Source organism: Lithobates pipiens, unplaced genomic scaffold (genome assembly GCF_037356315.1).
Source record: "Lithobates pipiens isolate NorthernLeopardFrog02 unplaced genomic scaffold, aLitPip1_a1.2 Scaffold_13, whole genome shotgun sequence".
Lineage (NCBI taxonomy): Eukaryota > Metazoa > Chordata > Amphibia > Anura > Ranidae > Lithobates > Lithobates pipiens.
The window spans coordinates 207,691,625-207,703,853 of NW_027507718.1; positions in this window are offsets into that span (position 1 = coordinate 207,691,625).

Sequence of the window (12,229 nt, forward strand, 5' to 3'; positions counted from 1 at the left end):
TCACCTCCTTCGGTGGCGAGCGGTGTCTCCGTGACACGCCGCCACCGAAGAAACAGGGATGTGCGCGCACGATCGCGCGCATTCCCTGTTTAAATGGGAGGCCGTCATATGATGGCCTCCCGCCACAATAGGTGCGCCGCCTGGCCGTCATTTGATGGCCGGCGGTCAGCATCTAGTTAAAAAAGTTATTTCTCACTCACAGCATGGGAATTCTTACAATTACATTCCAAAACCCATTCTTCTTCTCCTCCCGAGTATGGGGATATCACATGTGTGAAACTTTGTTGCTGCCTGGATGCATAGAGGGGACCAATATCCAGGGAGCGCCTTCAGGGTCTTAAGGGGCATACATTACTAATTTCCTGACTACCTATTACATTGGTGGGGGTCCAAGAAAGTAGCAAAACCACACAAAATTACCACATTTTGGACAGCAGCCCCTCCAGTGTATTTAATTAGAGGCATGTTGAGTTTTTTTTTTAAATCACAGTTTTTGCCAGAAGATTTTGGAAAATTAGGAAAGAAAATGAAAATCTGTTTCTTACATAAAGTTGCCAAACAATAATATATTTCTGACAGTCAGTATGGGCATATTTTAAATTGCACCACAAAACACTCTCTGATATTTCTCCTGAGTATGGGGATACCACATACATGAGACTTTTTAGTGGCCTAGATGCACAGAGGTGTCCAAAATACAAAGAGCACCTTTAGGCTTGCAGGAGCCATAAAATACACATATGGTTTCCTGACTACTTATTACATTTTGGAGGTACTGGATTGCCAGGACAGTAGAAACACCCACAAAATACCAAATTTTGGAAAAAAAACATCAAAAAGTAAAAGATTTATTTTTTTGCCATACATTTTTGGAAAATAAAAAAATAAAATGAAAGATTGCATTTTTACACAAAGTCAATTAATATAATTATTTAATAGATTCTTTATTTAAAGTAGGCAAGGAAGAGTACAAATCATATCTTTGAACTCATGTTACAACAGTTCAGTCTTGGTACAAATCCGTCATAAGGATTTGCCCCCTTAACCACTTTCAGACCGGACCAATTTGCTGGTCAAAGACCAGACCACTTTTTGCGATTCGGCACTGCGTCGCTTTAACTGACAATTGCGCGGTCGTGCGACGTGGCTCCCAAACAAAATTAACGTCCTTTTTTTCCCACAAATAGAGCTTTCTTTTGGTGGTATTTGATCACCCCTGCGGTTTTTATTTTTTGCGCTATAAACAAAAATAGAGCGATAATTTTGAAAAAAACGCATTATTTTTTACTTTTTGTAATAATAAATATCCCCCAAAAATATATAAAAAAACATTTTTTTCCCTCAGTGTAGGCCGATACGTATTCTTCTACATATTTTTGGTAAAAAAAATCGCAATAAGCGATTATTGATTGGTTTGCGCAAAAGTTAAAGCGTTTACAAAATAGGGATAGTTTTATAGCATTTTTATTAATAATTTTTTATTATTTTTTTTTTTACTAGTAATGGCGGCGATCTGCGAGTTTTATTGTGACTGCGACATTGTGGGGGACCCATCGGACATTTTTGACACATTTTTGGGACCATTGTCATTTATACAGTAATCACTGCTATATAAATGCAGTGATTCCTGTGTAAATGACACTGGCAGTGAAAGGGTTAACCAGTGGGTGGCAGTGTAGGGGTTAAGTGTTCCTAGGGGTGTGTTACGAACTGTGGGGGGGTTGGGCTTTCATTTAGTGTACACTGATCTCTGCTCCAATCACATGGAGCAGAGATCAGCGTCACTAGTTGCTAGGCAGAATGGAAAAATGTTGTTTATACAGCATTTCCTCCATTCGGCCGCTCCGTGAGACGATCGCGGGGATGCCCGCGGCGATCGAGTCCGCGGGTCCCGCAACCAGACTCACGGGGGTCCCGACCAGCGCGGGAGCGCGCCGCCGGCGGCGCGCTCCCGATGGCACGGCGGCAACGAATATTGGACGTACATGTACGCCAATATGCCTGCCCGTGCCATTCTGTCGACGTACATCGTTGTACGCTGGTCGGGAAGTGGTTAATGACCAGGCCATCTTTTGCAATATGGCACTGCATCCATTTAACTGAAAAATTGCATGGTTGTGCGATGCTGTACCCAAACAAATTTGATATCCTTTTTTACCCACAAATAGAGCTTTCTTTTGGTGGTATTTGATCACCTCTGCGCTAGAAACAAAAAAAGACCAACAATTTAAAATTATATCTATATTTTTTACTTTCTGCTATTATACATATCCAAAAAATTAAATTAAAAAAACACATTTATTAATCAGTTTAGGCTGATATATATTCTTGTACATATTTTTGGTAAAAAAAATCACAATAGGCATATATTGATTGGTTTGCGTAAAAGTTATCGCGTCTACAAACTATGGGATAGATTTAGGGAACTTTTTTTTTTTTTTACTGATAACGGCGATGATCTGTGATTTTTTTGTGTTACTGTGACATTGCGGCAGACAAATCTGACCCCATATGACACTTTTTGTGCTATAAAAATGCACTGATCAATGTAAAAATGACACTGACAGGGAAGGGGTTAACACTAGGGGACGATCAAGGGGTTTAGTGTGTTCCCTGGGTGTGCTTTAACTGTAGGGGGATGGCCTACCAGGCACATGAGATCACTGAAGGCCTTGAAGGCATCTATTTTCAAGGCGGTTTGTGCGATGATGTTCATTGTTTGCCTTTGCAGTGTTATAAGAAAATGAGCGATTTGACAAAATAATTCCAACTGCAATGTTTTAAAAATATTCTGTGATTCCCAGGTATTATTATGCAGCATTACTGGATCAAATGAAAGTGTGGTTAGACCAATCCACAAAGAGACTCTGGATACAAATTGAAAAAGCAGTTTTGGGTCAGAAAGACCTTTCATCATTGTTATTAGCTAGATTAATGCAGAGTAGCATTACATGCCCTTCCTTCGCCTCTATAGACACTACCTTACAGGCTTCAGATAATAGGATTTTTAAAACAGCTTACCTGTAAAATCCTTTTCTTTAATGTACATCAAGGGACACAGAACCATAGTAATTACTATGTGGGTTATATCGGCGTATCAGGTGCTGGACACTGGCATGCCCCTTAAGGCGTGAACTTCTCCCATATAACCCCTCCCACTACTGGGAGTCCTCAGTTTTGTAGCCAAGCAATATAAGTGTATAAGAATAAGGGAGGGACCTCTGTGTCCCCTGATGTGCATCAAAGAAAAGGATTTTCCAGGTAAGCTGTTTTAAAAATCCTATTTTCTTTTCTTACATCAGGGGACACAGAACGATAGTAATTACTATGTGGGATGTCCCATAGCAATGGCAACTGAAGGGGGGGGAGACAGAACAAAAACCAGGAGGCCAGAGGACTCATACTGCAGCCTGCAGTATATGCTGTGCCCAAAGGCAATATCATCATCATGACCTTTAATATCGATTTGATAAAATCGGATAAACATATGAACCGAAGACTAAGTCACGGTCTAACAGATCTGAGCCATAGAGGCCTGATGATGCACCACCCAAGAGGCACTAATCGCCCTGGATGAGTGTGCTCTTAATATGAGGAAGGAAGCATTTTCTTCTTTAAGCTGAATCTTAAATAATCACTTGACAAAACCATTTGGAAAATAGTGGATCTTGACGCTGCCTGTCCATATCTTGGACCCTCTGGCAGAACAAACAAAACCTGTGTTTTGCGAACCTGAGCAGTCGCCCTTAAATAGACTCTGATTGCTCTTACTACATCAAGAGAATGTAGTGCTTTCTCTTCCCCAGATAAGGCTCTGGGGAAAAACAAGGAAGAATAATATCTTGGTTTAAATGAAAACCTGTTACCACTTTTGGTAAGAATTCAGGATGAGGACATAAAACCACCTCATCCTTATGCATGATGAAATATGGCTCTTACAAAACAGAGCCCTTAGTTCCGATACTCTTTTAGCAGAAGAAATTGACCTTTCTTGTCAAAGAACCAAGGTTCAAACGGCTGATTTAACAAAGCCGATAAGACCAATTTTAAATCCCAAGGATTTAGAGGTGCCTTGATAGGGGGAATAAACCGTGTTACCCCCTGAATAAGATAACCAAGAGTGGGAAGCAAGAGGCCATAGGAAAAGACACCGATGAGGCCTGGATCTGGTTCTTGATAGAAGTCAAGGCCAGCTTCATTTCAGATCCCATATGCAGGAATCAGGAATCCTGCCTATTGACATACTTCCTGGAGTGCCAACCCCTGGATCCACACTAAGAAACCTATGCCTACCAGACTCTAAAGTAAATGATTCTGGAAGCCGGCTTCCTGGCATTAGTCAAAGTAGACACTACCGAAGGAGATCACCCACGATCTTTTATAGAGTGGGATTCAACAGTCAAACCTGTTAAACTCTTTGTCCGTAAGGTAGGATGAAATACCGGACCTTGTGCAAGAAGGTCTGGCTATAATGGCAGAGTCCAAAGGACTCCTACTGCCATCTTTATGATCTTGATAAATTAAGATCTTCTGGGAACCGCTGGGGCCACCAGAATTCCCTTCCTTTTTGTTCTGCGGAGAAGGAGCGGAAGTAGCAGAACTGAAGGAAATGCATAGATCAGTGAAAACTGATCCCCTGGGAAGACTAATGCGTCTGTTTCGCCTGCTAGCGGACCCCTTGTTCGACATAAAGTTGTCGACCTTATTAATGAATCTGGACACAAATAGGTCCATGTCCGGAGTACCCCATCTGACATATTGCTAGGAAGGTGTCGGGGTGAAGAGATCATTCTCCCAGAAATAATTGTTGGCGTCTCAAGTAGCACGCCTGAAAAATTAGTATTTCCGGTAGGCAAGGAGTGTTGTGTTCTGCCAAAGCTAGAACATTATTCACTTCTTTTTGGTCTGCACAAATTCTTGTGCCTCCCCTGGTGATCGATGGAAGCCACCGCCGTGGCCCTGTCAGACTGAATCCTGTCAGGACAGTCCCGTAGTCTGACCGCCAAGATTCTAGGGCCAGATGTACTGCCTGAAACTTCCAAAAAAGTTGATAGGCAAGGTCCTCTAACCTGGACCATCTCCCCTGGACAGAGCCTTATTCCAGGGCTGCTTCCCCAGCCTAGAAGGCTGGCATCTGTTGTTAACACCTTCCAGGATAAAGATTTTCCCTCTTGCTGGATAACAACCACCAATTTAGGCTCTGACCTATGTCGGGAGCCAAGCATATTGGAAACAAACAAGGCCTGAATCTTCTTTATTCCAGACCGACAGGATGGTGTCTTGAAGCAGTCTTTGAATAAAACTGCGCGTAAGGGACGGCCTTGAAGGAGGCCACTATTTATCCTAAAAATCTGCAGCCGAATGAAGGAATTTTTCTTTGTCCTGATAAGTTGAATTAGTCCTACAATAGAACTTATTCTCGTCTGGGTTACTTCTGTATGGTATCTATAACCAGCCCCCAAGTAACCTCCTTGATGGTTTTAAGGAGAATCTTCCTAGGCTGAGAATACAACCCAGAGATTTCAGATATCTACAGCTGAGATCAGACTCTGGTTTTAGACCTGAGACTGAATGATCTATTAAAAGTAGATCTTCTAATAGGCCAGGACAATTATGCCTTGAGTCCTTAACCTGGCTAAAGGAGATGCCAGAGTCTTTCAGAACACTCGTGGTGCTGTGGTTAAGCTGAATGGCAATGCCACAACTGAAAAAATTATTTTATATTTCAAACTGCAGAAATTTCTGGTAAGTGAGAAACTTTGGAACATGGAGATATGCAACTCCCCTCCTTGCAGGATGGACACAGCCGATCGAATTATGAAAGGATCGGATGTTTAACTGTCGATTCAGATCTCCGAGATCTAGAATGGGTCTTAACTCTCTGTTTGGCTCTGGAACCCTAAAAGGTTTGAGCCCAAACCCCCTGTTCCACTAAGGGAATCTCTGATATTACCAACTGGGATAACAGCTGACCCAGAGGCCAGAAAGAGAGATTTATTTTTTCTCTGGAACCTTAGGAACATTCTCTGAGGAGACGGAAACTCTTGCATAAAGACTGCCGCATCAGCAGCCCCAAGGACACCACAGGCAGCACCTAAACAGGACCCAAACCCAAGACCCTCAGATTGAAAGCCGACTGAGCCATTCTGGGCTCTTGGAACTCTAGGTGTAACCTAGAGAAAAAAATTGCAGAAATCCCTCTGCTCTTGACATTGTTTCTGCCAGACCTTGAGAATCGCTGGACCTTTCCCCTCACCCAAACGAGTGGGGGTGCTCCTTCATCAGAAGGCTGTAGCATTCTGCTTTATGGGCTTTCTGCCCCCAAGATCCTGGTGCTGCCCTTGGGAACTTTCTCCTGAACCTGGCGATTGAGACCGTCGAGACTGCCTAAAGGCAGATGCCCCAGGCATAGGAGAGGCTGCACGATTAAAGGAGTCATGTTTAACCTAATTTTACTGGTAAGGAGAGCTTTACCCTTTTTACTTATCCACTATAAATAGCCATACCACAGGAAGGGATGCAAACTGGCTAAGGGTTTTCACATGGTGCTTCGGCTGATCAATATTTCAGCCACGGACCTCTGCGAGAATGCACTAGTCCAAGTATAAGCCATAAGGCTTAAACGATCGAGTCTTTCATAGCATCTGTGAGTCAGTGCATCAAATACACCAGCCCCTTGCCAGGCCTGCTGATCAGGCAGAATTTCAGGTATCTCACCCATTCCTTAACCCTTTGGAGTCCACATTTTCCAATGCATTAGCGTGACTCAAAATGTGCTCCACCAAAATAGTGGAGCAGACGTTAAAGGGTTAATGGACTGAGATACTCCAATTGCAGCAAGAACTGCAAAAGACATCCTGTCTTTAAAAGGAAAATCCAACCTTAATTTGCTGGATCGTTTCATATCAGTGCATTATCCACATGTGAGACTCTGCTCACTGAGGTGATTGTAGCTTCATGGACTTAGATATCAATATATCAAAGTAGGGGTGGTTGGGCTCCCAGATTCAAGGGAACCTCATAGGTCAGGCATAATTAACAATGCTATGTTTCTGTGTTAGTTTAGTCTAATCTCTTTTTGTTTAATTTTATTGCACTAATTTGCAATATACAAAAGTATTAAGTGGCGTTTCTCTGTTAGTTAATATAACGCTTATGAGTATCCGTGTCACTGTAGCATATTTAATCCTTGACCATGTATGTACAATAAATTTTTTTGTATGAAACAAGCTTTAACAAAAAATAATTGAAAAAATGTATATATATATATATATATATATATATATTCTTTGAAGTTATACTATGTGACTGAGGACATGCAAGAAAAATAAAATAGGTATTATTTCAATTTGGCTGAAAGAGTGGAAATACACTTTAAAGCGGAGTTCCACCCAAAAGTGGAACTTCCACTTATCTGTCTCCTCCCTCCCCTCCGGTGCCACATTTGGCACCTTTTGGGGAGGAGAGGGGAGTGGGTACTTGTTTTTGGAAGGTACCTTGTCCCCACTTCCATCGGACCTCGCCGCAGTGAGGTACGTCAGAAGTCCGCCCCCTCCTCCTCCCTCTTCCTTCTCTTACTGTCAGGCCAGTAGGAGAGCGCAGCCACACTTCGCGCATTGTGCAGTAGGGATTTGGCCACAAAGCTGAAAGGTTTCCTTACCGGCAATGGCAGCAGCAGCATGAAAACATCGGCTGCTGTGTCGACATCGCTGGAATCCAGGACAGGCAAGTGTCCTTATATTAAAAGTCAGCAGCTAAAGTATGTGTAGCTGCTGACTTTAAATTTTTTGAGAGGAAGACGGAACTCCACTTTAAAGTAGTATTGCCCTGCAATCATATATGTTCTTTGACGCTCACTAAACAGCTTTTCTTTATCTGATGACAGGACAGGGAGGCTGAAAGTGGAAGCTCACAAATGTCTAAACACTGAATAAAGCCAGAAGTGACACATACTACCATCAGATTCTGCTTTCTTATACGTTTTGTGTACTAATGACTCCAATTGCCACTTATGTTTAATTACTTTATGGATGCACAGATAATAATTCACTAATCTTGCCCTAAAACCTAATGTTTGTTCCCCCCAGTCTGCCTTCACAGCAGCAGAGGGAAGAGTCAGGAGCAGGATCTGGCATTGGCAGTAAATTACACTTTCAGGAAATGGTCAGATTCCTACTGAAGTTACAGGGGTCACAACGTGGAAATTAAAAAAAAGAAAAAAAAGAAAAAAAGCAAAAAGGCAAACGTGCAAGTACTTTGTATCCTCTGCTGCTACAAAGAATTCACTACAAAGTGAGGTCTGGTGACAGGGTCTCTTTAACAAAATATTTCCCACCAGTTAAAAAAAAAATATTCCTTTTCTACATGATAGAAACGTTAATTGAAACCTGTACCTTTTCCAGAGTCAAATTATTGTGCTGTTAATAAAGCTTACTTAGTACAAATTTTTTCACACACCACAAATGGTCAGAAATCTATTTGAAGTGGTAGTAAATTGCTGGGTGATTTTTATTTTTTTTTACCTGAAAGGTAAAGCCATAATGTGCTAGTATGCATTATGTATAACGTACCTGAAAATTAAGCATTCCAGGGATGCGCTGTCCCTTTGGAGGCCGTTTCTATCTTCACCTGTCTTCCTTCCGGGTCTGCGGACTCTGGCTGTGTGACTGGCTGGAGCTGCAATGATGCATTTGTGGGGAGCGGCCGTTTATGGCACAGGACTCTGAAGGAAAGGCTCGGGTGGATGTTCCTTCACAACGCATGCACTGATGACATCATCTGCTGCATTACAGTAAATATCTCCTAAACTGTGCACGTTTAGGAGATATTTACAGTACCTATAGGCAAGCCTTATTATAGGCTTACCTATAGGTACAAGTCAAAGATCGGAGTTTACTCCCACTTTAATTGATTGTCAAACTAGAAAACGTATTTAAGATAAAGACAGTAGCACCCTGATACAATGTTTCTATTAAGAAAGAGTCATGTATTAATGTATTGCCATTTATCAAGAAAACCAATAAACAATAAAATGTCTGGATTTAGATGTCTGAATTAAAAATAGTTCATGTGCCAACATCATTGATGTGATCAACAAAGCAGTTGAATGAGTCCTCTCAACCCTGCCAGCCCAAAGAACATATTGTTTGTAAATCTCAACCAAGCACATTACTGAAAGATCTTACAAGTAAAAGTTAGAATAAAGCTGGTCATAGATCCACCTCTGTGTAAGTGCATAGTCAAAGGAGTGTCATTAGTATACAAAGTAAGTGCCTCTAGATACTGACCCCAACATCCACTCATAAAATGTTATCCCTGGTGACCACTACTCCCCTCAATACACTACACTCACCAAATGAAGATGCCTCTCATTTTACCAATCAGTATATCTCACTTTATTTAAACAAGTTTTGTGGAAAGATCTTCCTGGTCAGGATAGCCAATTCCAGTTAGGTAACTTCTTTAGCTCTGTTTTAGTGCTCATCACTGTCTTCACAACGTATGTTTTCCTGGTGCTGGTGTGACTGTAGATGAAGGTGGATGGTAAGCTTAGATGAGGAAGCTCTTTGAATATCACTAGCAGTGTTGATAACTGGGGTTCCCAGCAGAGTATGCGTTCCTCCAGTTCCTTCAGGTTTTTCTTTGGATATGGAAATTGTGTGATGATCTGTCACTTAAACATATTCTCCCACCAGCTACAAGAATTGCTCTGTACACAGCTGGGTGGACATGTGTCACAGTCCCGAAACCACCACGACTCCGAACACCTTGTTATGGTAGCTGCTTACTAATTCTTTTTATGTTGTGTTTTTATATAATCTTTAACATTGTGTGACCCTCTAAGCGCAGAGTGGTTTGGAATTGTAACCTTGCATTACAGGCATTATGTTTGGGGGAACCAGAGCACTGTCAATAGGCGGAGCATTTTTGATGCAGGGTCCACTTTAAGTTCAGTTGCACTAGAACATAAAACATAATTAGTGTTTAGGTTTGAACCATGTAAAATTTGGAGTATGTCCAGCCACTGGTTTCAGCAGAAAGGGGAAATGTTCAAGTGCAACACAGAAAGAAAGGTAATGCTTCCCTTTGTTAGGTTGGTGAAAGACTAGTACTCCATGTGACGAATGTGGTGTGAGACCCTGGCCACCTTCACCAACTTGTGACAAATAGCTGGTTAAACTCACACCGTACTATCACTGATACTTGATGAAACTCTCTGCCTCACCCTGCACAAAAAGTTTCTAGATTGTGGGACCAAAATCTAAGTGGCAGCAGACTGGCAGCGATTTATAATAGGTTTGGTTAACTATGCTGTTAACTTGCTTAGAGCTAAATCATCAGTTACCATATCACCAGATATTTTATTGTGAATATCAAAGTTCATAATAACAATTATTACTTTTAATAAATGTCTGTAATACCTACACTTGCCACAGACAGGAATATCCAGAGATTTACCATATAGTAGCACTTTTCAAAAAGACAAGGATTCTTTAAGATCTGGCTTAATGCATTAGAGACAATATTAACAATTTTGAAATACTGTTGAATATAAAAAACAGGTAACAACTATGCAAACAAAATATTTACAGAAAAAAGCTATTACAAAGGAAATGGAGATAATTGTACAACAGAGAATTAAAAAGGATTTAAGAATGAAAATACTTAACAAGGCGCTGATTCTGTGAGTTCAAAAAAGTCCAGTCAATGAGCATAGGATAGATCAGTGGCTCACATAAATCTTGGCTGATATTATCTGTTTGATTGTAAAGGAGAGCTCTAGACTGTGCTGATGTAGTCTCTCTTTTCTGGTCCTTTAGGAGGGTGTTGATAGACAGAATCTGATCACTCAGAAGGTCCGAGGAGTGGCGGATGGGATGTCACAGTGTATATGACCATTTAGCATCCACACTGTCAAATATAATTTCCTAAATAGATTAATACCTTGGAATACCTACAGGGTACATTCTGGTAACCTGTACAGACGGCCCCCTAGTTACAAACATCTGACTTACAAACGACTCCTACTTACAAAGGGAGTGAGGCAACAGGAAGTGAGAGTAAATCTACCCCCTGGAAAGGAAATTCACTCCTGTAAGAGAGAGTTATCATGGGAAAAAGGAGTCTCCACTGAAGCTTTATCACCATGGCTTGTTTCCACAACAACAACCCAAAATTTTCATTTGTTAACATTAAAAGCATAAATGGGTACTCATATTACAGGCAAATGGGGATGTCCCCAGATGATGCCTGTTTAGGAGAAACGCTTCAGAACTGCTCGTTGATGCCACTGCGTTGCCAGATTTTAATTCCATGCTTGTATTTGCCGGTAATATGCGAGTACCCATTTATGCTTTTAATGTTAATAAAAGTTTTAAACGGTATTTCACTATGAGGTTGTATTTTCTTTTTGGCCTATAATATACATGGAAGAATCTCTGTCCTCAGTCACTCCTAAAGGTGGATAGCCATTTCATCTATTTTTGGGTCATCTCTCTGTCTAATCTGGTACCCATGAGAAGTTACAAGTTTGCCAGCAGTTTTTTCATGTGGATTTAGATCAATAAACTCGTGTGACTCACTAGGTATATACCTAACTGGGTCTATAACATCTGGTAAGCCTCCTCTCAAGTGGTGGTGGATTTCAGCAAAGCATTCACTGAAGTCACTATAACTTCTCAAGATATTGCACTTTGTCACCATATTGTTTCACTTATGGACTCTTAACACATTCACTTCGGTGGATATGCGTATATAAATTTTTTTTTTTTGTATATTTGGATATAGCGTTGTCTAAAACATAGAATCATTAATAGTGTTAATTTATGCGGAGTTCTTTATCACTATTAAAGTTGATTGTATTTTATTATATATTTTTTACACTGGTAAAAGATTCTATAGATATTGTCATATATATAATTTAAGCGCTGCACCTTTTTTATTATTTTAAAATCTTCCCAATGGGACACAGATGGCAAAAAAAAAAAAAACCGACAGGGATTCTAACCCTCCCTTACTCTATCAAAAATAAGCATTAGATTACTGCACAGATATGGAAAAAAGATTTAAGTAAGCATACACTTTCCTAATGTCTTTACAGAATATTTATCTTGTAATTCAAATAAATAAAATAAGATTAAAATGAAATTAAATTACATTAAATAGCAAACACGCTGACCCAGAACATGGATAGTTGAAGCGAACAAATATTTGCTGAAACAGATAGAAA